Source organism: Pleurodeles waltl, chromosome 8 (assembly GCF_031143425.1).
Source record: "Pleurodeles waltl isolate 20211129_DDA chromosome 8, aPleWal1.hap1.20221129, whole genome shotgun sequence".
In the NCBI taxonomy this organism is placed as follows: Eukaryota; Metazoa; Chordata; class Amphibia; order Caudata; family Salamandridae; genus Pleurodeles; species Pleurodeles waltl.
In genome coordinates this window covers 488,301,128-488,327,435 of record NC_090447.1, presented here as the reverse complement: position 1 = coordinate 488,327,435, position 26,308 = coordinate 488,301,128, and the positions used below count along the sequence as shown (strand labels likewise).

General features: G+C 41.7%; 1 protein-coding gene and 1 pseudogene across 1 annotated transcript in view; both read right to left on the bottom strand.

The window, feature by feature from the left end:
* MRPS9 (mitochondrial ribosomal protein S9) overlaps window positions 1-26,308 on the bottom strand; it is a 385,254-nt gene that overhangs the window by 296,872 nt on the left and 62,074 nt on the right. The window lies entirely within an intron of this gene.
* Window positions 17,855-19,241, bottom strand: LOC138248988 (mediator of RNA polymerase II transcription subunit 7-B-like; annotated as a pseudogene).

The following is a 26,308-nucleotide window of genomic DNA, read 5'->3' as shown; positions in this document are numbered from 1 at the left end:
TCGATGGCCTGTGCCCTTCTAACTAAGTCATTCAGGGCCTCCAATTTTGAGTCAAGGCTGCTTACAAAGATGGTTAAGGTGCTCAAGAGATCAATTTGATGTTCTAGTTTCATGGAGTGGTACGTTAAAGCCGAAACTACTTCTTGCAATGTGTGTAGGGCATCCCAGCTGCTGCGCTGCCCCCTGGTGTTTTTTTGCTGCTGGTGGATGTGGTCCTGGTAGATCCCAAGTCAGGTGATGCCCTTGGTGTCAACGTTCCTGCTATCATCATCACTGTTGCGGTTTGCTGTGTGCCTCAAGTTGTGAGGTGGTGGTGGGGAATCCCTTATGGGCCTGGATTTGACCTAAATGCGCTTGGATGCGAGGTCAGGGAACCTTTGGAGGGTGTGAGACCTGGGGCATCAAGTTGGGCAAATTCCGTGGCAGTAGTCCCTGAACCTTCAAGAAGTATCACTATAGGAAGGCACCTGCTGCCTGTGAACGTAGGCGAGTTTGTGGTTTCCCGGGGGCTCTCGATGAGCCCAGACACAGAGGTCAGAGGTGGGGAAGACAGGGTCAGCGGCGTGACCATATGAAGCTTCAACTGACTCTGTGGTGTCCTGTTCGTCGACCTGAAAGGGTAGGAGTGATGCTGAAAATGATGGTGAAAATACTGCCAGATCACATTAATTGATGTTACAGCGTCTCTTGGCGAACTCTGAAATAAGCGGCTGTTTCTTATTCGCAGCCTTATTTTTGTAGCAGAGCTGTGCTTGAGCTCAGACAGTTTCTCGCTATGTCCACCAACTTCAGCACTGGGGGTGACGATTCTGCCATGGGCGGTGAGCAACTTGGACTTGCAGAGAATCAAAGCTGTCTAGTCCGGACTTTTGAGGGTTTGGTTTCCTGCCTTGGTTGCACTGTGCCTTGTGATTGTCCACTTGCATGTGTCTACATTTTTCTACATTGGAACCCTTTTTTTCCTCGTCAACCAACGTGACAGTAGTGGGGTGACGAATTTGTGGGGGTTCTGTGACATCTGTGAGCGTTAACCCCTTTTTTTCATCAGGTGACTTGTGGGACGTTTAGAGAGGCCCTTTGATGAGGATGCATCGATGCAGGAATGATGTGTGCTCTTACTTGCCCTCACCCTTATCTGCTGCCCACGTTTTCAGTGGTATAATACGGGGGGGGAGCTGGTGGTGAGGAAATGGCTGGAGTAATCTAAGGACTAGCTTTCATGGACTGCAGCAGGGGAGCACACGGAGTTGAGCAAGCTGCACCCGGACCTAGCTGGGCTGCCTTTGCTCTGCAGTGGCTCAACCATCGAGGTGCACTTTGCCACCCTCATGCCCCCAGTATCCTTAACCCACACTGTACATTTAAACTGTGTTGGCTGGGATTCAGGTAGTTTCAGGTGCCCTTCATCCTAACTTGTTCGAAAATGTGCGTGAAAATTATTTGCCCAGTCATTTAAGCAAAGTACCCAAAGCAAATATTTTCAGAATCTCATTCAGATTCCCAGAACCCAGATAATCAAACTGACCTACCCACTTTCAGAGCCCAGAAAACCACTCCTAATTCTGCAACGTGCCTAAAGCAAACTTACATTTAATAAGCAAAGCAAATGTTACATGCACGGAAAGCATAAGAGGAAACAATGGTATAGTTTTAAACTAAATACTTCAAACTTCAGCCGAAATCATACAAACAGGAACCCAGAAGCAGCTAATGGACAAGAGGAAATTTGCCATCGTAACCAGACTGAAAATCGCCAAGAAAACGTGATGGAGGCCATAAGAAGAAGGGATCTGAGGTGACTGAAAGAATGGAGTGCCAGGACTGGGTACGGACTCCGGATGTGAAACTGGTAAGATGACACACTGACTGTACTATAGTTAGATGTATACCACTGAACCAACTGATCTTTCAAAACTACACCATGCACGTCACTTCCCTCAGAAACGTCCTTGAGTTTATTGATCTGGCTGTCCAACCACACATGGTGCCACCTTTTATGGGGAGATATTTAGCAAGAAATCTTAGCTTTCCCACCAGAAAAGCTTGAGAGGAACATGCTTGATGCCATTGTTATCCGAAGTCGAGACTGGTATACGTGTATTTCTTTCAATGTTGCCAGTATTTTGGCAAAATAGAAAGAAACAAATAAATGTGCTACTTTTTTACTCACTGTTAAAAAGCACTATATGCAAGTTTTTCTTCTTTTTTTGTAATTTTATTTGGCTGATTTTTTAGATTTGGCAAGAACCACACGGGATTTTAAACAGTAAAAGCCAATTGCTCTGCGGGCAAGATAACAGGTCCTGCTTAAGTAGGGCAAATACACTTGAAAGCATATTTATGGCTCCCCAATCTAATATGACATGCTAATATCACTGAACCTCCGAGGTCCACGTTTTAAATGACTAGATTCTTTTAATAGTTCAGTCACCTTTCTATCTAGAGTGAACAGCTCAAAAGATATTTGAAGATGAGTGATTTCTTCCGGACTACAAGTGTCTCCAACCAGTGGATATGGGTTACCAGTAGCTCCCAGACACCTTCAGAGTAGCTCCTGGCCCTGAGTTCATTTTTAATAATCACAGGTTCACATTTTCCAATTAAAGTTAGGGGAAGGCTGTGTTGATCTTGCATTATTATCATCAGCTTGCAGATAGCAGGACTTGAGAGGAGCAGTGCTCTGTCTGATGTACGACCCAGGCTGCAGCTGGGGCACACAGGTGAAAAATTGAGGCACTGAGGTATTTAACTCTTAAATAAAAGTCCTTGTCAAATCAATATTGGAGGGTGAGAACAAAACTTCTGAATGCTGCTAAATGGGAGAACATGAAAATGAAAAGTGACCTTAATGATTAAGTTAACTCTTCATTTTAAGTTTCTGCCATTTCAAAGTGTCACATTTACAGACAGAAGGCCTCTTGCTCCCAGTGGCCAGTAAACACTGTGCCACATGTATAACTGAAAACTAGAGTATTTTTGTAAATGGGAGAAATTTTAAGTGCAGAAAAATATTCCATAGTTTTAACATTATTTCATGACATTTTTCTGCACTTTAATGTTCTCCCATTTAAAAAATTGTTGTATGTTTGTTATACATATTATATACATATTATATTATATGTTATACATATAACACTGCCACATATGGTTAAAGGTATGTTCTATGCCAGAAGTACATACAACACAGGGTCTCAGTCACCCATACACATAAATCCAATTCATAATTACACATGTTCACATATCCCACTAAGACCACGCTCTCACTGTCACACATGGCAGCCCTGTCATAGTCAGAGTATTTTGTTCAAACCATAGAATCTGGCTCTATGGACTTAAAAGTCAATTAAGTTGGCCGTGGGAATGACTGGTAACAATGCACGAGTGGTTTAGCCTTCAGTAGCTCACTATGATTTTCACTGATCCGAAGTAGCTCTCACTACAGAAAAGGATGGAGACTTCTGGGCTACAGAAATGGGGGTTGGCTCACTTTACAGATAGAAGTCTGACTAATGGGTAGAAGCGAACCTGATTCTAACATTTCACTTCTGCACGAGCCCTGTTGGTACTCTATTTGTACATGTGCTCAAATTCTGTTTCGGTGATGTGTCAATAAGGAAGCAGTGTGGGCAGAGAAAGAAGTGGGAAGAAATACATTTAGTGGGTTATTACAACTATGGAGGAGGTGTTAATCCGTCCCAAAAGTGACGGTAAAGTGACGGATATACCACCAGCCGTATTACGAGTCCAATATATCCTATGGAACTCGTAATACGGCTGGTGGTATATCCGTCACTTTACCGTCACTTTTGGGATGGATTAACACCTCCTCCAAAGTTGTAATAACCCCCTTAGTGCCTTCAAATCGAGGGACAAGGCTTTGTAAAGCTTGCTACAATTTACACTATTAGGGGAGAAGCCCTGCAAGACGCTGAGTTTAGATATTATGAAAACATAACCCTTGTTTCAATTTAACAAACCTGGTGCAGGCTGCAGGACTGAAGGTCCTAACACAGTTGCCATTTGATAACATGCTTCATATTTTTCCATCCAGACATGCACTGAATGTCTTTCTGTGTAAGTTCGCTGACAGATGTTCTATGTGCTTTTGTATGTTGCTCTGAAGGAGAACTACACTAACTAGAATGACTGGGATACACACATAGTGGCATTCCTTTTATCATACGTGTCTACTGTCGCCATGATCAGGCCATTACACAACTAGCGGTTGGTGTAAGCTGGTTAATAGCTGTGGAGTGGAGGCTGCGTTACCTGCATCTTCCTGAGGAGACTGGCAACCGACTCTCTGTTTAGTTGGAAATGACAAACTTGAATACATCAGGTAGGATCTTTTTTGCTCACCTTTTCTAGCCCACATCTCTAGTCATTACCCTCAAGATTGGCCCATAGGTCAGTTCAATTGTCTCTTGACTAAATAAGTCTGTGCCAGGGAAGGTTAATACTAGGAGCAACAGTGTTCTTCTTACGCTCAGGTAGTCTTTGTTAGTGCTAACAAAGTACTGTGGTATCTCCACAGTGCCAGGTGAGCTGAAGGTGCAGGCGTTGAGATTAGCCATGTGCAATGAGCATCTTTACAATATTAAACTTTAGTGGTGGTCTAGCCACCTGCAGTATCATATATAATGAGCAAAGTGTTTGATTGGCTTGTCAGTAGTCACAACCTTCAGACCAACACAGGTGGGCAGTCATCTTCAGCTATTGCAGCCCTGGGAATTAGTGCACATGACTGCTCATCTTCATCAGGCTCCACCCTGGAGAGTGAAGCAGGCAGGTACTCATCCTTGCCAGTTACGGTCCTGGAAGCTAATGCAGCAGCTCTTCTCAAATGGGCACTGTGGAGGTCAGCGGCAGCACTGGGACCTCAGGGTTGATGCCAGGAATTTCAGGCCACATGGGGACAACGTGGTGAGTACTTTGTTATGCAGTTCACACAGGAGGCGTTTACGGGAGACCAGGGTACCCTGGACACTTTCGATGGGAAAAGCTTTGACCCCTCTCAGTAGTCAGCTACGTCTGGGTGCCCCACACTCAGGGAATACACTTGACTTTTCCTCCTACAAGTCAGGTCCTCTCCTCCCAGCTCTGAGGAGGCAGGCTTCTTCATCAAGTTGCAGATTTCCTGTGATGTCCCTTCACCCCTTGGAAACTGGCTGTCATTCAGACACCAGATGTAATAATGCAGCAGTCCTTTAAATACTCCCGAGAGCACGCTCTTCATTGGCCATGATGAGTTTGGAACTTGAACATAGTGTTGTGGATTGGGGCTCACTTTTATAGTCATTTGCCAGACTGGGATGGGGATCCATAGTCTCGGGGTTCAGAACTGATATGAGTGGTTCTCTTTCGAATGCCATTTCCATGCTGCTCTCCAAACAGAGGCTTTATAGAAAGTGATGGTTCTTATAGTAGATAGCAAGGGGATCAGCACTACGCATGATATACAAAACACTGATACAATCCAGCTTGAGTGTTCTGTACCTATTGCCAGCAGTTTCCAGGATCAGTAATAATAAACTGACAAAAGGGAAGGCCCGGTTTAGAAACGTCCTTACCCTGAATGAAAAGAAATTGCAGTCCTCCCTTACCGCTACCATCAACTAAATGGTAGTGGCTCAGGGAGAACTAAACAGCAGCTGTTTGGTAACAAGGTGCTAGCGGAAATTCTAAATATAGACCTACTTCAATCCTCCTCACTTTGGTATCTGGTTCTCAACCGTCCAGGCTCAGGACTGAGGAAACCCATGATCTCAGGAAGGTATCCTCACATTCCAACATGTTCCATGTTAAGCTAGGACATCCAAAATATATTCCAAAATTCAAAAATCGATCCCACTGGCCCAAATACTTAGCCTCATACAACACACAATCCTACTACCATATATGTGCTGCACTACCCTGCACATACACACACACTTAACACATGCACATCGAATGTCAGCACAAGGTTCTGGGATCCACATAACACAAACTTTAAACAAGAGGGGTCAGCAGCATACACCATCACTGACACAGGGGAACAACGACTGGTCAAACTATAAATTCACAAAACACAGCACACTGCCACCACAACTTTACATGACGTACCAAGGGAAAGTACAACAGCCAGCTGCCTAATATAAGGGCATGTTCGGTGTGCCCCTTCAGGTTACCGGGCAGTTCTTTGCCTTGTCTGGGGTAGGCATAACCCCATGCAAGGTTAGCGTCACTCCAGGGTCAAAATAAAAATCAGGACACTAGTTCACATGCAGTCGGACACTCCAGTTAAGGGTACATAATTTTTCACCATGCAGGGACATAGGCCCAAAATACAGTGAAATGAAGGTCTTGAGTTAAATCCTTGCAAGAGACACACAACCTTCAATCATTCCAAGATTCACAAACTTAGTACAACAAATTTGGTAACAGTAACATCTGTTGTTTACAGCAATTATAAATGGCAGAAGTGCTGCATGAAGCAAAGTATAAAAAGCAAGCTATTATTAAACAATACTTGAAAAATGACCCTCAATGCCGGCCGTGGGCCTTGTGTAAGCCTGTAGGGGGGGGTGGATTAATTTGACACTGGTTGTGGAAACCCAACCTTTCAGCTCTAAGACTACCATATTATCCCTGTATAATGATAGAGAGCCTTGGATGGCAAGAAAAGAAGTAAAGAGGATATCTCGAAATCCCATCCATTGGTCGTGGACAAAAGGAAAAGAGGTGGAAACCACAACCTCTCCCACAAAAAGAATAACTGGAAGAACTGAGACATTTTTCTTCTGGATCCTGCGAAGGGCCATTTGGTTGAGTGGGAAGGGACTAAAAGATACAAGAAGCCCCTATTGTGAAGTAATTCGCAGTGCACCCACCTGCATCAGCTTTGCAACATCTGTATATCAGAGGGCCAGGAGCAGAGTGTAGGAAGCAGATAATTTGCCCTGGACAAAAATAGGCACAAACATATAGGCACAGACAGTCAGAGATCTAAATTCCCTGCCAAACACTGAGAAAAATGTTCATACTAGACTTTAAGAGAAAGTTATGAGAAACTGCAGGAGGCATAAGGCTGTTTCCTACCGACTTCACCTTTTATTTTGATAGATCAAATGCAGGGGCAACTAGAAGCCAGTTATTGACCTACAGATGAAGTTGAACCAATAAAGTTTAACTACTCTGTTGTTGAGCAAGTCAACCAAAGTTCCAATAACTTTTGTGGACAGCCTCGCTGCAGCTAAGAGCCACAGGGTAGCACCTCACAGTAGAACTAACCTGGTGTGATACTCAGAAACCACTGGTGGGCTACATGGATGGAACTGTAAAAACATGTATGCATAAACTAAAGAAAGGGTCCAGCAACAATGAGGAGAATCATGTTCTGTAGTGTCTCCATGCAGAAAGCTGAAGTCAGTTTCAATGCTTGAAATAGGTTTCTTAGATCGTTTCACAACCAGAAACGTTATGGAAAACACTGTAGACAGCCTTGTTGTGTAGACATTCTAGTTATAAACTTCATGCACGTTATTTTAGCATACTAGGCCTGCCGCTGTGCACTTCCACCTAGATATGTTTTATTCAGCTTGGCTTTATTATTGCTACAGCAGTCACTTTTACGATCTTGTTTCATTTTCTTCTATCTGACTGTTTTTGCCTAGGCCAGCACTCCGTTCTCAAACAAGATAGTCTTGGTCACTCTCTGCTTCTTCCAAGGCTATAGAAAGACAGGTTGCCAATAAACGTGGTATAAGTTTAGTCTCGGACATTCATAGAAAAAACACATCCTTACGTAGGGACATTTTCTCAGAATATCAGCTGTTTTATTATAAAAACACTTGCCTGTCCTTTACACGTTAGAGGGAGATTCCAGCCACAGAACCACAACTGTATGCTGATTGCTTCGCTACAGATGCTAATGCAGAATTCAGGCGTTTGCTCAGGTATGGGGGTTGATGTCTTCCCAGGGGAACTTGAAGGGCAGATTTAGAGCTTAACATGCTGTGCTCCATTATAGTCTAGGCAGGAATTAGTCTATTGACTCTAGTGACAAGATGGTAGCGTTATTTTTATGCTTTACTCTTTTCGTCACAATTCTAATCCTATTATGTTGTGTCATCCTGGGCATTGCAGCTCACGCTTTGTTAAATAAGATGCAGTCGCTTCATTAAAATTTTATTGAAACATATACTGCCTCTGTTTGTCATTATGTATCTGAGACTAATGTAACTGAGAGAAACAGATGCGACCTGAGTGACCATGGCTTCCCTGAGAAACCATTTATGTAATGCGCTCGGCTGCCTAATCATCCCTGCCCTTGGGTAGAGATGAGGCACTGCTAGTTAGGCGGAGCAAAACCCAAATTGGAGTGACAGGTATCACCTGCAGTGGGTCGGACTCACCCTCCCACACCGCGGGTGATTCTGCAACTTGAAACCCAGTAGTCTCGTTAGAATAATGAGAGCCTACGCAACAGCTTGACTTCAGTCATTTTTTCTCCAAGATATCATTATCACCCAAGAGTCCTGTTTTAGGGTGTATAATTCCATCAGGTAACACTGGCAAACAATTGTAGATACACAACATTCGGTGACTACCTATGCTCAGGTGAGACAATTCAGTCTGACTCTGACCCCACTTCTGTGCCTGCCTGAGGCTGGGAGGAGAAGGAGCGGGCTCAGGATAATCAGTATGCTGCTGATCAGGAAGGGGATTTGATTGAACATTGGTAGGAGCTTCGACATCTCTCCCTGTGCCTCAGCCCTAGAGATGAAAAAGCCCTGAAAGACCATGCTAGGGTGACTCAAGCAGTCAATTCAAAGTAGCACTAAATTCTTCCAATCTAAGACCAAAATAATTTATTTTAAGGATGCCAACTTAAGGACCATGATTAATGTTCTTCGGGAGGGGGCGCTGGGATTTTCAAGACAGGAACTAAATCTGTCAGACAACCACAAATCCAGAGACATAGGCAGCCCTGAGATAATCAGAGCCGTCATCTGACAGAGGTTAGATCTGCTTTTCAATGATATACAGGTGATCACAACAACAGTATCCTTTTCCAAAACCACCAGGAAAGCTTCAAATCTGTCATCATTGGCCACAGTGATTAAGAAGCACACACATCTGTCTTCAGAGCAAATATGGATACAGCATGGGCCATTTTCATGCAATTTAACTTTTTAGTCAATGGTGTACGCTGGAGCTGCGTCCAGTGAGGCCACTATTGTTTTAACCACAAAGCTGGCTAGTATGACTAACTTTTCATTTATTTGTAACTTAACAGAATGGTTTTACAAATTTTCCGATGCGGGGGGAAATAACTATGGGTACAAGGTGTTATGTGGAAACCAAATCGAGTACACAACACTCAGTAATAGTTGGTCAACTCAAAGCACCAATTTGGGGGTGCTTTACAGGTAGGATAATCTTCGCCCTCACCCACTGGAGTAACATGCTTCATCAACAGGCCCCTTCTCACCATGTGCCCCAGAAAGTATGCACAGTGAGGTCGGCCTGCAGCTCTTTAAAATGACGGTGGAGTGAAACTTATTTTCAAGTAAAATAACTGGGACCTCAAAAGAATAAAAATGCATAGAGTTTAGCTAAATTGGTATGCTCGTTGATGCCTTCCTATTACATCAATAAAAGCAATCTACTTGGAAATCTGTACAACTGCGTATCCCTAGTGATGTGTAAACAGGCTTCTACCTTATACTTATGTGGCCATTTAGTTCTGGGTATTCATTAGCACTACGCCCCACTCTTGTCTGTCTCAAGTCCTACTGCCACTTTAAGTTGTGTATATTTCAGCTTAGGATGGATAGAGAGGTGAGAAAAAGAAAGTGATTATACCTTGACTCCTATGGTGCAACCAAAGGTCATTTGACTTGGGACCAGAAAGGAAAACAATAAGATGCAAGCCATTCAACGATCACATAATTGAACCCATCATCCACACAATAGTGTAAATGCACTTTAGTATGCTTCATAGGTGATAGTACACACGTTGTCACTGCAAACCAAAACACGCTCATCCACCACCAGGAGAAAAACAGTGTTCTCTAATAGTCATGTCAATTTAAATTTGGTCTCATGTGGTCAACAGGGGATAGGTCACTGCAAGCATGTGGCTGCAACCTGTCTCAATCAAATACCTCTGGTGGGGTAAGGCTTAAAGAAATATACACCCTTCAGATGGTGAGGCAAAGGAAACCCTGCCCACCAGTCAGTAATCTCTTTACCCAAAAAAAAGGGAATCCCTAGCTGGAAGAGAGACTATTGGTCTGTTACATAGCACCACCCCATAAAACTCAATTGTTTTATGGGAGCTGATATGCATTCAGTCATTGTGGGTCGTAAGCACACTTCAGCGAGTGTAAATGCATAGTGTGTCAAAAACAACAAGGTGATAGATATTATGGTTAAATTAATTTCAGCCACTGGCAAGCTATGGGTTGCATCCCAAACCATTGTTTTTCTGCCCACCATGCCACCCAAGTTTGGACCCAGCATATGTAAATCAGTCTTGACCCTGCTTCCCATGGGAACAGTCCAGGCCAAACTGCCAAGCTAGGTCCTCCCTGGACATGAAACAAGCATCCTGTGACCAGTTTCAGGGTATCACCCATTATCAGCCAGGCTAGCTTGAATACACTGGCACAGTGAGCCCAGGAAACACGTCTGGGCATACCCGGCGCACTTAGTGCAGCAAATATAAAGTAAACAAGGTGAAGGATGGAATGCTTGAATTAATCTCAGCCACTGGCAACTGCTCGGGGCACATCCCAAAACATTGTTTTTTTTTGCCCGCCATGCCACTGAGGTGGTATGGTGAGCAAAACAAAAATGATGGATTAAACCCAGATCTTTGACTGGGGAGAATATTGGATAATGTTCAGCATTCTGTCCTTCATCTTTTTGTGTTTTGCTATAGTTGTCCTAGGTGGCTAGTTGAATGCAGAAGGCAGGTACCGTAAATCGTCTATCCACCACTGTCAATTTACTTTCTACACTCCTTTCTTAGGGATATTTTGAGAAATAAACATCCCTAAAGATGAGACGAGACGGGGGAAAAAAGGCTTTGAATTGTGAGAAGTCAATCATTTTGCTTCTCTAGAGGGCTGTGGGGGGTGACAGGGGAGGAGTTAAACATTTAAATAACTAAGGAGTCCAGAGGGTGACTAAATGGATGAAAAACCTCATGAGGTTAAGGACTAAGAAGAGGGTCTAAATGGTAATGGTTTAACCTTGATTGCTATTTAACTTCTAGATAGTCTGCAGAGGAAGCCAGAAGGAGGAACACATTGCTACCCAAAGAGACAGCTGCTCTATTCACTTTTATTCTAAGACAGGTGCTATCTTTCCTTTACACTAAATATGGGTTGAGTCCAGTCTCTTCACATCTAACTCAGTTTAAGTATGAAGGCTGCAACATTTTACGTATCCCCAAAATGGCAGAAGTTTGCAAATTAAATGTGAAAGCAACTTAATGCAGGTGCAAACTGTGTATACTTCACCCATTGTCATCCAGTACTTCGTTAGTTGTGCTTCACGTTTTTTTAAATAACCTGTAATCTCTACAGAATTGACTATATGTTGCTCGATCTTTGGACTTCTAATGGCTTTAGCTTTTACGATTTCTTGACAATCTATACATAATAACCAGTCTGTTCCTGGTGATTGATTGGCAAATAAAATAACCAAAGCAGCGTCAAAACTCAAAAACAGGATAGATATGTATAGAAAAAGCAAGCTGGCTTATAAATGCATGAACGTGCTCACCAAATATGCCACACTCAAACCACTTATGACCTAATGTACAAACACATTTTCAACAGATGCTCTTAAATATATTCAATATTTAAAGTAAATATTTAGCCATATGTGACTTTTTTACCCAAGCAAGAGCGGAAAAAGCCACTACCGCTACACACATTTTTTTACTTTTAAAGCAAACTGTGTCATCAATGTCAGGCTGTGTTAGTAATATGAGCTAAGCATTTTGCTGAAAGCTTCGCATATTGTGTTCAAATGTCCTCTAAAATAGTTTTGAGGAGTCCACGCTCGGGCTCCAGTTATCTCTGTCAGTCACTTCAAGGGAATCCATCACTCGGAAAGAATGTTGCAATGACCTATCAAAGGAGTAGATGGGCAGGGCCGTGGACGAGCTTCAGGCTAAAGTTTCAATGCATTTAGCATTACAAACGCCCAAAATGGGGAATATAGTGTTTTTGATTAAAACAAACAAGGTGTACAGGCTACAGCAGAGGGTTTTAAAACAATACCACTAACGGTTACATGAGACAATAAATACGGGGAGACCATGACCATTTACCAGCAAAAACAATTGCTAATTTGTTTCCGACATATTTGGAATAACAGACCTTTTAAAATGAATACTCTTCCTTGAACCACGGTGGAAAAGAAATTCACAATTAAGACCCGACAAAACAAATGTAGTTTATACTCGCAGCTTGTATGTTCTGGAGGTAACAAGGAAGGCCAGCGCGCTCATGGGCCTGGGGGATCAGAGGCACGGATTGCACCATAAATCCCTATCACACGAGATTTATACTAGACTAGAAAAACAAAGCTTTGTCCGTCTCCTGAAGGAAAGGCATTCCAGTCATGTCCTCCTTAACTTACATTTGAACTACAGTGGAGCAAGAGAACAGACTTGGCCAGGCAAGGGAAGTGGGTCAGGTTTGCTCCAGCTATTAATTTGCTATCCCAGCTGGGCATTGGGTCGCAGCTGGTAAGTGATCAACGACTTACCTTAATGTCATCTTTACTGATTCCTTTATGAATTACCAGCAAGTGAGACTAATGTACAGGTGCTAATTTATTTAAACTGTTCTCTGCCATTCTACAGAGCTTTCTAAACTGCATCTGGCACCTAATGTTAGCTGTCAATTGTACTTAGACATGCCTGTCCTAACGACTCTGTTCATTAGAAACGAGCGCAAATTATGAAATATTGTGAAAAATGATATATCAAATTGAATGGGCAAAGCAAATCAATTAGATACATTTTACACAGCAGTTCTCACTCGGGAGAATAAAACACCCTTTCTTCGGAATGAGGGGTAAAATTACAATTAAAAAGCAATTGGACTGACTTCACCAGAGCAATGAATCATTTTGCAGGATTTTTTTTTTCTAAATTCTAGTTCTGTTTAGGTTTTTGTTTCTTATCGAAGCTCGCGATTTCACTCCACAGCTAAAACATTCAAAGCCTGAGCCTGAAATGATATGCAAGGGGGGCTACTTGCAGCTCAGCTCACGGTCTGCTCTTAAGGGGCTCTAGGCTGTTTGTCCTTCTGACGCTAGAAAGAAGCAAGGGTCACTCTTTAAAAAACAGTAGCCATTAACAAAGGAAATCTACAGGCGCAAAACCGTCAGAGAACGAATTATCCTCCTTTCAAGAAGCAATCCTTAAAACTTAACTACCATAGCTAAGCAATTTTCAAGCAGATGAAGACAGAAATGTAGATATGAAAATCAATGACTGCTGTGCATTTCAGGTCTGATATAATGCACTATCTAAAACCAAAATGCAAGAGCAGGATCAGGTTCCTCTGTGTTTTTTTTTTTTTACTTCATGATTTGCCTCCAGCCAAAGAAGGCTGAGCACTGTCTGAAGACATTTCTGGACTGGCAGGAAATTGGCAAGTCCCTTCTACTGCAGGGATGCCAAAGTCGAGACTACATTTCTATGATTTTTTTAGAGTGATGTCATGCTTCTGCAACCACCATGTTTTTATACTCTACTTACTGACTTTGATGGGTTCTTGGGACAAGTGCCTTAAAATGATATACCCGTTTTAGTGCCCAAGTGAAGTGGAAATGATACTAGTTCTTTAGCCGGTGCCTAGGCCTGTGAGGGGATCCATCTGTGTTCAGCCTTTTGCTTCCCTGCTAATACTGCTAACAAGCAACAGTAGAACAGTATAACAACACATACATTCCGACATTCACTTCCCTGTCCCATCCATTGCCCCTTCTGTCACACTGCCCTTGCACACTTCATTCACTCAAGCAATATTAATACATCTAGACATCCATAAATGGGATCATTCCCTCATCTATACAAGCGGCCATCTATACGATCTAAAACTCATTCATCCATACACTTGCTCCTCTGCCCAGTCATTGGCATTCACCACAGAAACGTCAAAACGTTTGGCTTTGCTAACTCTTATCATAGTTTTTTTTTTCAGTTTTACACAAGATAATAACTAAGTCTCACAATGTTCCCAGATTTTCGGACAGGTTTCCTAACGGTGCACGCTAAGCCCATTTATGTGCATTAAAGACTTCACACTTGACTTCTAATTGGGCATAATTTGGCAATTTTTAGCCTCACAACAAAGGGGTTAGCTGTAGGTTAGCCAGACTTACTGTTTCCAATATATTACACATATGTAGAGTGGACTCTGTGTTAGTCCCTTGCTCATAACTGGGTGGCTTTGTTTCTATCTGAGTTGTCTGCTCTTTATTCAATTGCTACCTTCCCTAATATTGTGTTTGTCCTGCTGAGGAGCATTTCGGCCTCACAGGGTTCTGACTGTTTAAGATATATATTACTTGAGGAGATTACATTTTTTGCTGCTCTTCACTTTATGTGATGCCGTTTCCTTACTCTCCCACTTTTTTCCTCTTAGTTCCCAAACTCTTTTTCTCTTAAAATCATTACCGGTCCTTCTTCCATCCGTCTAGGTGCATTTACATTTTTTGGGGGGGCAGGTCAGCAGCTGCAAAGTGGTGAGGGGGCCCATACTTTGTTTTTTCCACTTCATGTGCGCTTTTTCTCGTTTTAATTTCTCACTCTATCATGAACGTCAGATTGAAAATAGCCACACAAAAACACTTGACACGTATGCACATAAGTGGCCATCTTGAAACATGTTTTCTTTAATTGAAAACTCATCCCAAGAGAGGCAGTCATACATCTTGATGCTGGCATTGGTATGCCACAGTCAACAAGCATTGGTAAAGTCCAAAGCTTGGAATTTAAAACATGGATCTGTTGTCTTTGCCAATGTTTGTTACAATTTGTTTGGCACCTAAATGGCTAATTTGTTTTGTCAGACGTCATGACTTGTTTTTTGGTAGGTAAACCGCTGAGCCATTGTAGGTGCAGCCTTCGCTTTTCCTGTTCGGACACTGAACATAAGGTCATTCCTTGTGGGATTTTGTTTGACCGTTTCATCCCATTAACTGAGTAAAAATGTTTGTGGGCTCACAATTCCTCTTACCAAGCTCGAAACACTCCAGCTAGCTATCGAAGATGGTGGTTGAGCACTACCACATTTCAAGAAATACTATGAGGCAGCTTTTTTCGACTGGACTATTAGAGAGCCTACATCTTACGAATCGGACTACAACTTCTAACTCAAACAGATGCTGTTTGAAAATAATATCCAGCTTTCTCATTTCAATAAAATCCCAAAGGTTTCCGAACCTCACTAGGTGCAAATTCCCTTATTTTGTGTGGTCTAGAAATATCGAGCAGCAAGCGGAATACCATTTTTCTCGATTCCACGTCCTAATTCCTGTACATCAACCTGAGACACACGGTATTCAGGTGCCTCCAAATAATATTAGAGATTGGGAGAAGCTGTTTTTAGATTCGATGATTTCATTCTGGTTGGAAAGATAAAGTCATGGGAGGTACTTAAGATTACGGACATATACGCTTCCACAATTACTCAAGCCCTTTATATAAAGAGCCAGTTAGGCATGGGAAATTGGTATCAAATTCTCCGGCAACAACTCTATGTTAAAATCGTTCCCCAGGCCTTAAAAAGGATTGAGACAACCATGGGGTGTAGGATCAATCCCCAGCTTTGGAATCAGTAAAATAGTTTTTTTCACAAAGCTACAAGGGGTGCCAATTAAAAAAAAAACTTCTTTTTTTAAAAGTAAAAAGTATGCTTTACTGTCCTGCCCTCTGTATAAATAAAATATTTCCCTTTGTTTCAAAGGAATGTTTTAGATGTAACCAAAGCGTGGGAGATTGGCTGCATGTTTGTTTTACTTGCCTGGTCTTAGCCGAATTTTGGGAGAAGGTGTTTCAGTGGCTTACCATTAAAATCCAGATGTCGCTAGCTCTGGACCCCTCTGGGGCCCTTTTTGGAATTTCCAGGTGTCCAGATCCATCCATTAGATCAAAGCAAATCTTTCTTGCCAATATAATAGCAAAACTGCTAATCTGACAACAATGGAGAACATTATCACCTTCTTCATATGAATGCTGGAAGCGCAAACTGAAACTGGTTCAGGCTAAAGAACGACTTTATGCTCAAAGAATAGGCTCAATGCAGAAGTATACTAATATCTGGGGAGTTATCGAAGCTCTGAACGGACAGAAGGGGTAATAGGGGTAAACTATCAACTACTATAAAATGAATTTTCAAAAACTGCTTTAGGATGAAACTAATAAGAGAATTATGCATTTATCCAGATAACGTTGTATATCTCCTGAATCCTGATTGCTCTAGTTGTTTCATAATGTTGATATCTTGATGAATTACTTGTTATAAATCCTTTACCATCTACACCTGCATATTTATTAAAGTATTTTCAAAGAAAGAGCTCACCATTGCTATTGTTACCCACTTGACCATGTTCTGAGGAAGACCCTATTGAAGTTATCAATATGTGTTGAATCACTGACTACATGGACTTTGGACTGCTCCTCAGGACCATGGGTAGATCACAAGTATGTCTGTTTGATTGAACCACAGTGCCAGTGCTGTGAATGTACAGAGCCTTTGTCCTAATTCCCATATTTATATTTTTCTTTAGGTGCAATCACACTTTTGTCATGCATTTACATTGGTTACCAATGTATGCCATCACACCTTCACATACATGCAGAACCAGTCAGGTTTATTTTGTACATTGGTTGTTTCATTTGCAGAAAAATAATATCAATTATGGAAAAAGTTACCATGTTTTGCAGTCATTTTATTTTATTTTTGAACAATTAGGTCTTTAAAGAGATATTGAGTGCTTTCAGTCGTGTTCATGTGTTTATTCTCTTTCTAAACATTTGAGTGCACTGAAATCTTTTAGTACCTCTCTTCTTTTGATTATTAATATACCAAGTTCTGTGGAACAGAGGTTTGCACCATTGTTTGTAACAACATTTGAAAAATGACACAAGATAAAATGTATTGCGAATACTGCTGATACATGTCCAGTCTCTTACATAACCAAAGTATTTAAGATAAATGTATGGCTCCCCAATTACAGCACCATGTGGAAGAACATTCATTGGTGGAAGTATACTACGTGAAGGTGCGGTCTGATTACAGTAACCATTTAGCAACTAATAATGACTCACCTTACGATTACAAATAAAAGTATTGGGCATTGAAGGTGCTTCACACTTAAAATGGAGCAGAAAAATAATCCATATCCTAATCTATTTGGATAACAATGTCTTGTACTGTAGGATGGACTAAGGTTTAGGATTAAAATATGCTTTAGATAAACTTAGAAACATTTGGCAGCTAAAAGACGTACTAAAGACACCATGGGAGGCAGACTTCCCGATTTCAAGTTTCATTTGAAAAATAAAACTCAGCATTATTCTTACTCTGATTACAGCCATGGTGTTTTTTTAATACACTAGTGAGGGACTATTGAAAACTGTCAATCAAAATATTTTCGACTGAGAGCAGAAAATCAATTATGGCTCAGATATCAAACTGGAATAAAAATGATCAGGTGGGGCAATCTCGGTCACCTCATCAATGATCACATACACAGTGGGTTTCTTCTTATAAATCTATCTCTCTTTGGCTCATTCACTCTATCAAAAAAGCCCCTGGGCTTCATATTGCTCATGGACCTAGACTTTAAGTACAGCTACCGCTTTGGGATGATGAAGATATCGCATGGAGCTCAGATAGTTCTGTATTAGCTTAACCACCTTACCTGGATGCTTCTTGAAGTGCTCTGCTGTCCACGGTTGCACTTATGCACTTCCATCATTATGTGGAGCACCCTTCTAGCCGAATGGCTCGGATATCAACCGATGAGTCGATGTCTGTGCACAAAGAGAAGCGTAAGGTTCCACAAATGTTGCTCTCGCTGGATTGTCCAAAGACTCCTCATCAAGTTGTCCAGGAAGTAGACAGTGATGGACATATTGAGATTAGTCAGCTCTTTCTTGGAGTCAAATTGCATGGAGGCACAACTACTCAATGTCCTTACTCTCTACAGAGAGGATGAGCAAACTATAACACTGGAACTTGTTGCCAAACCTCATATGGCTACAGTTAATGAACAGTGGATACTTAGGGACAAGATCTATAAGGATATTCTCATCAGTGAATGTCTTTGTGCACTGTACATTGGGAAGTATCTGGGGGCCAACTTTCTGCAATTTCTGGATGATAGTAGATAACAATGTACTGCACCAAAAGTGGCTCTATAAGACAGCTAATGGGTGTTATTTGAACGGGAATATATCCTGAGATTCTGGAGTAGTAGCATGTGGTACTTCAAAGGGACACAGCTCAAGATAAAATGTTGCATTGCTTACAAATGTGAACTTGGAGATGTTGGCAGTGATACAGTCCATTTCAAGATGGCTTACCGGAGATCAAATGCGATCAAATACACATATATATCACATGAAAAACCAAAGGTTTCAGTTATAGTTAGGCTCACATTTTACTCATACAAAACAAGTGAAATTCAGCAGTTATAGTTACCAGAGCTAACTATAACTTGTGCCCCCTCTATCCACTGGTTATGAGCTCACATATTACATCACTCATGACATGGTCACGCACTGTGGGGCCTCTTGGTAAGCTGTACATCATCCTGGCAAAAGGCGGTAAGACATATGCATACTACTAAGGTGGGTAGGGAAGCCAGACGAATTATTAGAAGGGGAGGGCCCAGGGACCCATCCCATTGACCCTGGCCAAGGGCCCCTGGGTGCTCTAGAGAAGCGGGGGATGCCCCTGAGCATTTTATTTGTAGCCCCGGGTCTGTGGTGGTACACAGGACTTGGGGGCATGTCTGCGGGTAGGGCAAGAGATGAAACCTCTGCTTCCAGCAGGCGGCAGCACTTTGATAGCTCCTGTTGCTGGTACCAGAGTGTTTGCTTTTGCTTGGTGGGAGCTGTCAAAGCTCTCACCAAGCAAAAGCAAATAGCAATGTCCCCAGGATGGGTACCTGGGATATAGCAGGAGCCGGTCCTTAGGCATGGCGGTCACCAGGGCCATGTATGGCTTCAGGAGAGGGGGTGTGAGCCCTCCTTCTATTTGTATGGACCGACCCGGGAAGGTGGTGGTCCCCAGTGAAGAGAACGGCCCGGGAGGGAAGAGGGGGGCGCGCACAGCCCCCTCTCCTTTCCTTTTTAACAAAAAAGAAAGCCCCGGGGAGGTGGTGGTCCCAGAGGCACAGGGAGGGGTCTGTGTGGTTCCCCCCGTCAATTTATTTATAGCCCTGGCGAGGTGGTGGTTCCCAGGGCTCGGGAGGGGGAAGGTTTGCATCCCCCCATATAATTTTTAATTTGTAGCCCCAGGGAATTTTTAAGCCCAATGTGCCCTTCTCCATTTTTTTGTATTAAACCCTGCATGCCCCCGGGACGTGGCCCACTCGGGGGCTACAATTAAAACAAGCATTGGGAGCCCACGCTGGTTGTTATTTTTTGAGGTGAATTCACTGAAAAGTTTTTTTTTTTTAAACAAATGCTTTTTTGCCCTGCCGGGGTCCCTCTGGGGCCCCAAGATCAAGGTTTGAAGGTCAGGGTATTCCTACCCTGCCCCCTTTACTTTTTTCCCTTTTTTTTGTGGGACTCGGCTGAAGCGGAGTCCCAAGATGGCTGCCAACACTTTCTTGGTTGAAGTGCTGACAGCCAATCAGAGCTCTGTATTCCCCTGCACAAGCTTGTTATTCTTCGTGAAGTTGTCACGGATGACCCGTGGCCCTAGATATATAAATTGGGATTTCCTTAAATTTACACCAAATAACAAAAAAGCACAATCAGCAGAACAAAATCTAGCTTTCTGCCATATTTGGTGTGGTTCCATCCAGCGGTACAGGCTGTAGTCATGTTCAAAATTCCTATGGGAATTGCACTTTTTAAAACCCCTCACCCCTTTTTCTCAGCTCGTGCTAGGAGAACCACACAAACTTTCCATGTGCAACAAGAATTACAGGCACACTTTTTTTGGGAAAATTTTGTGAAGATCCGTCAAACGGCACCAAAAATATAAGCAAGTCAAAAAATCATTCTTCCTATGGAAAAATGGTCCTTAACTATAGCTATCTACTGGCAACCACCAAAAAGATATATATATATACATATATATATATATATATATATATATATATATATATATATATATAGATAGATAGAATGCTCGACATCTTTTCTTTCAGCATGAAATGCCTTCTGATTTCATCATCTAGAAGATTGGCTCTTGATTTGGAAAAGTGTGCATTAGTACTGACTCACACAGCAATGATGCAACAGTTTGTTGGCAGATGATTCTCTTGATGACTCTCTTGCAGACAATATGCAATCTGAGAGGTAGGTAAAAATTCTTCTCAAATCGATGCTTATTGAGAGTCTGACATTTCATATCAAAGTAGACTTCATGACATAATTCGGGTACTCAGTCATAACAGGAGTAAAAGTAAAGAAATTCCATATTACCCTCTAACATTACTAGTAGTGTGTGTAACACAATTCAGGATATATTCTATATGCTGGGGTGAGAGTTGATGTATTTCCTTAATGTTACACAGTGGACACCACTTGATTGGAGTCAACGATCACGTTTTGAAAGACCTGTCTCACCCTACATTCTTTATTGGTAATAATGCTCATCTGAGTGTAAAGAGTGAATCTGGTAAACCTTAGTAGGTCCTTACAGGGTAATGATGCCAACCTTAGAGGTTACCATGCCTGCCGACTCAGAGAGCTAAGCCAAAGTAACAGGTAGGGGTCCTGCTTGGACAGAACAAAGCAAGCATGAGCGAGCCATCAAAGGAATTAGCATGTAAATCTGGCAACATATCATGTGATGAGATCGTTTATAGTAAAACATTTCTTAAAATAAAAAATTCTTTGTTTCTTTAATATAGATGTTTAGCATGATACATTAGATCATAAGATTTTGCTGAATGACGTATTATAAGGAAGATTGCATTGATCTGTGAAGCCCTAAACATATCAGAAGTGGAAAAGATTTTGCTGGGAATACTATTAAGAGTATAACTTAAGAACATGATGTAATATTCTATGGTTGTTGAACTAAACCGACTTTCAATAAATTATAAATACTTGATTCTATACTAACTTTCAATAAATTAGAAACACTTCAGTTCTATGTGTAAAGTAAATGATTTGCCCAGTTAAAGAAGTCATTGGGTGAGTGTCAAAAGAGCTCAAAACACCAGCTTTCATGATCAAACAAATCCTTTAGAAGGTCTATTGTTGGTGGCTCTTAGAGATGCAAGACTGCAAAGAGAGACCCCGTTTTTTCATTTATCTACCCTGGAAATGTTAAAACGTAAAAGGCATGACATTCCGCACTGGTCACTCTTACATCCGTTTAGTTAAGGAAACTTCTGGAAACTATGGGCCTTATTGATAGGCTGACATATACTCCAACACAAATGAAGCAGTTGACCCCCCCATCATACTACAAGTGCATTATAGCCTATGCCACTTTTTTGGGAGCTGTAATACGCTACACTTCCATCACGAATGGCAGTTGAATTATAAATTCTACAGAAATCAGATTACGGGATGACTTTTTTAATCTTTCGACACCTGTTACAAATGCAACTTTTTGCAGTTGGAAAATAATGCTTTTGGTAGTGAGCGCTGCAGCGCTATGCATTGTGACCACTGCTTTACAAGAGTCAGAGGGCCAGATGTATCAAACTATTTTGCCTTCACAAACGGTTCGAATCCCAAAATTCCACCATTTACGCATGTAAAATACCCTTTCACGATGTATGAAAGGCATCATAGTCCCATTTTAGGGAATTGCAATTTTTAGCGATTCCCTAAAATTGTGACTATAACTAGGGAATCGCAATTTGCGATTCCCTAAATAGGAGATCACATATTGGGAATTCCTATTTGCGATTCTCTAGGCACATGCATCAAGCATTGCCTAAATGAGAACCGGGCATCTAGGAAACGCAATTACCACCAACTCCAAGTTGGTGGTAACCATGTGCAATTTTTTCAAATGCATTAAAAATGCATTTTTAAAAGTGCCTTGTAGCTCAAACATGCCCCTAGGGCATGTGTGCACTTCACATGTGCACAATTAAATTTTGGGGTGTCTCAAAGGGGACATTAGGGCCTCGGCACCCCTGGTTTTGCATTTCCTAATTTGCGCTTCCCTAATAAGGAATCACAAATTAGGAAATGCAAAAACATTTGCACCTTTGGGCCTGAAGGCCCATGGGAACGCATGGAGTTGCATTTCTTAAATAGCGACTCCCTAACTGCGATTCTGTGGAAATCGCTATTAGGGAGTCGCTATTTTCTCACATACCATTTTGCATTTCTTAAATAGCGATTTCTTAAAATTCACTATTTAAGAAATGCAAAACAGCACTTTGATACATCTGGCCCGAGGTCTTCATGGCTCTGTCCCAACATCAACAAATATGAAAGCTTATTTTAGAGCCTCGCCAAGAACCTGATCGATTTGTTGCTCAACGCTTTCAAGGATACTCATTTTTAATACTAATATTATCACTGCATACAATGGAAAGTTTATAAGCGAGACCTGGTTTCACTATAGCATCAACTGTAATGGCTTCTTTTTGTTCGAATTTGCCTGACAAAGATTTTTAGATGTGTGCTGCTACAGGCACTCACCATCATCCACCCTGCGACCCACTCAAAACTCACACATAAACTACTACTATTCCTACTTCTTATAATCTGGCACAGCTCCAACACCAAATGTGTACTAGCCATGTTCAGAGGGTCTTCTAACAGAATGCACCGTGTCCTGAAAACAAATCGCAGAATGCAGTTCCGTATTATGAAGTGAGGTCCAGGTCCATTTGTGTTCTTGCTTAGGCACACTTCCCCCTGCATGAACAGCATTATGGCGATTACCACCATTGTTCCCGAACTGCAGTGAGGAATACTGTGTTGGACAATTGTGGCTACATTCAAAACGCGTACGTCACTGTATATGACGCAATGAAATATGCAAACCTACACATCATCTCATCATTTGCCTGCCCCTTACCGGCGACCCAATACAAAGCAGTGTTGGTGGGACTAATGTTTTGGGGATATGATGTTTGGTGTGGGGAGTGTTGGGGTGGGGGGGGGGGGGGGAGTCTGTCTTATATGTTTCAGAATGACCTAGTTTAAAGTATAAGTTGCATACACACCCATACAGTCAAAAGGTAACTGCGGGTATTCCGTCTCTTTACCTCACTTACTAGCAACACATTTTTCTGCCCTGTCATTATACGTTTTAATGAGGTCGTGAAGACAACATCAAGATCGTATTTATTTCTATATGCAGAATCATCAGTCTGAAACTTTGTGTTCTGGGTGCCGGACACTATTTCAGAAGACCAGAGATGGTGATGCACTTTAAAATCTAGCTTTTCACTAACCAGTGTATATCTTGCACATAGCAAGGTGGCATTATGATGGCTAAGTGACATGAAAGCTGACTGCTGAAATATGCACACATCTACAGGCCACGTGTTTAGCCAAGTCATGCTGTGCTGCGTGATAGGTCAATGGTAGGAATGCACCATATTAAAAACAATTCGGTAGAAGGAGCACCTTTCTGCATAAAAACAATCCCCGGAGGTTTATTTCTCTTTCTAGGTGTGCTGCAGAACGCAGCACAAATAGAAAGAGGATTGAACAAGGGGAAAAATAAAGATATTTCTCCTCATTACACCTCCGATGGGAAGCCGTAGCACTCTGGCGTATTATCAGGTGTACTAGTGCTTGTAAATCTGGGAATGTGTCAACTTCCATGAGAGTTGCTTGTGGAACACCCATGCAACTGCCATGGAACGCCTTCCTGGGAAGAATAACGCAACCCAGCTATTTGTGCTGCGTTGTGCTACTCCAGATTTATGAAACCATGCAAAGCCACCTTAAAGTGGCCTTCATGGCTTCATAAATAGGTCTTAAGAGTTGTGTTGCACATGCACCACATTGCGTGTGGCAAACAAGCCGCAACTAGGGCCTTAAATATGGCCCTACTTTCTTTGGTAAAGGCTTCCCTTTTACTATGTAGTACAACCATCTAGGAAGGATTTAGCTTCAAAATTAAATAGTGTTGTATTAAAAGGCTCTTCTAGTGCACAGAATGAGAAATACAACTAGTCCCTCATATCTAATACTCGCCAACAACTGGTATTCTAAAATGTGCCCTTGTTTAAAGAGTATCACATCACATGACTCACCGGATGACACCTTTAAATTTGGAGTCTGAAGGATGAAGTACCTACGTGTGCTAGATCACTTATAATCACACAATTTATACTAGTAAAAATGTTCACTAACATTATCACTGCATGCAATGGAAAGTTTATAATACTTCATATTTAGCAGTGTCTGGAAATGCCATAATTCACTTAGGTGTCATTCGTGTGAATTACTGATTAACTCAGTGAAAACACGAAAAAACACACTTGTGCACAGGGTTATTCAACACTAACAACCCCCTTGGCGGTTTGGGGGTTTATCATGTCCCTCAAAATTTAGGATAGCATTACAGATACACTGCTTGTCATTACTTATCCTCCATCGGGTTCCCTAAAACGGATCCCCGAAATCTGAAAGAAATTGCAGATATGTCTTCTCTGATACGTCTTCTCTTAAAACAATATCCTTTTTCTGGTGTAGTGCACATTTGAAACCTTTTCCAAAATGTATTAAAGTCTGGTTAGGGGTAATTTCAACAAGACTTTGAAGTAACTGTTTTGACTGGCATAAGTCAAATGAATAATATTTTTAGCAGTCATGAGAGACAAATCATGTTCTGTGTTTCTGGTGCCATTTATCAACACTGGACAGCAACTTTTTTGCTTATTCCACCTCAACCCAAATGTTAATCACTGCACTGTAATAACTGCCTCAATGGCACACGGAGCTTGTGATTAAACATATTTTACTACTACAACTGCCCACTCCCTTTTCAATATCACTTTTATTTTTATTGCCAGAATGTTTGAAACGTGTTTTTTTTTCCTTAATGGATAATTCTTCACGTTCGAAGACAGATTTTCAAGCAAACAACTGTCCTGGGGGAGCAGACTGACTGTTAAAATCATCCTTACGCTCACACACGCGCACGCGCGCGCACTCCCTGAATACAAATTCGAGGCTTCGCCGCCATTTAGTAAATACCAAGATTCAGAGTAGATTTTATTCCGTGCACTCAATCACGGGAAACTGAGCTCCAGGTTCGGTGGGAGCTTTAGAGAGGAAAAATATAAATACATATTTCATCACATGGGTGGCTTTGCTCACTAACTCGTCGACAGAAGCTCTCATCTTATAGTCAAATCTCCCCTTCTGTATTTATGGAGGGTGTAATGCTATGCGTTACAAGAGATTTAACAAAACCGATCAGAACAGGCTTCGCCCTTCGCTAATTTAACTGTAGGAATATCGTGCAGCTAAAACTGGAAGTATGCTTTACTTAACGATGTGATCAAAACCCAGAAAAAATATACATTTTAAGAGATGAGGTTTTGTTTTCCCATTTAATTCTTTTCTGCCTTCCGGGGTTAACAGCATTCCTTTCTTTTTCTGGATTTCATTGTGCAAGGATTTGTGACTGAGGGTTTTTAAAATGTCCCTTCTGTCCATAGACGTAGACCTCCTACTATAAGGGGAAGGAACCAAGGATATGCCATGAGCGCACCGTATTTGCATAGTAAGGTATTGCGCCCTCTGATTTTTATCTCGATAGGAATTTACTACTGCCAAAAGTGAGGACTTCGGAAAAGCCACATAGGATATATACATATAGTATTCTGAGAGAGATCCAAGTGGCCTGTATACATTTAAAACAGTAGAATTAACTATCCCTCACTGAACTTTACACAGATATTGAAAGTCCTAAGATCTTTGGGACCACATAGGATGATGAGGTAAAATGCAGTCAGATGTACTTTAAAAGCAAAGTAGGTGTATCTTGTCCCTTGTGCTAGAAGATGGCGTTATTTCCCTATTTATAGTCATTAAAGATATTATGCGAAACGTGTGCAGGATCTAAGTGATATCTGTACTGATCAAATAATTACCAAGATGAGCTTAAATTTT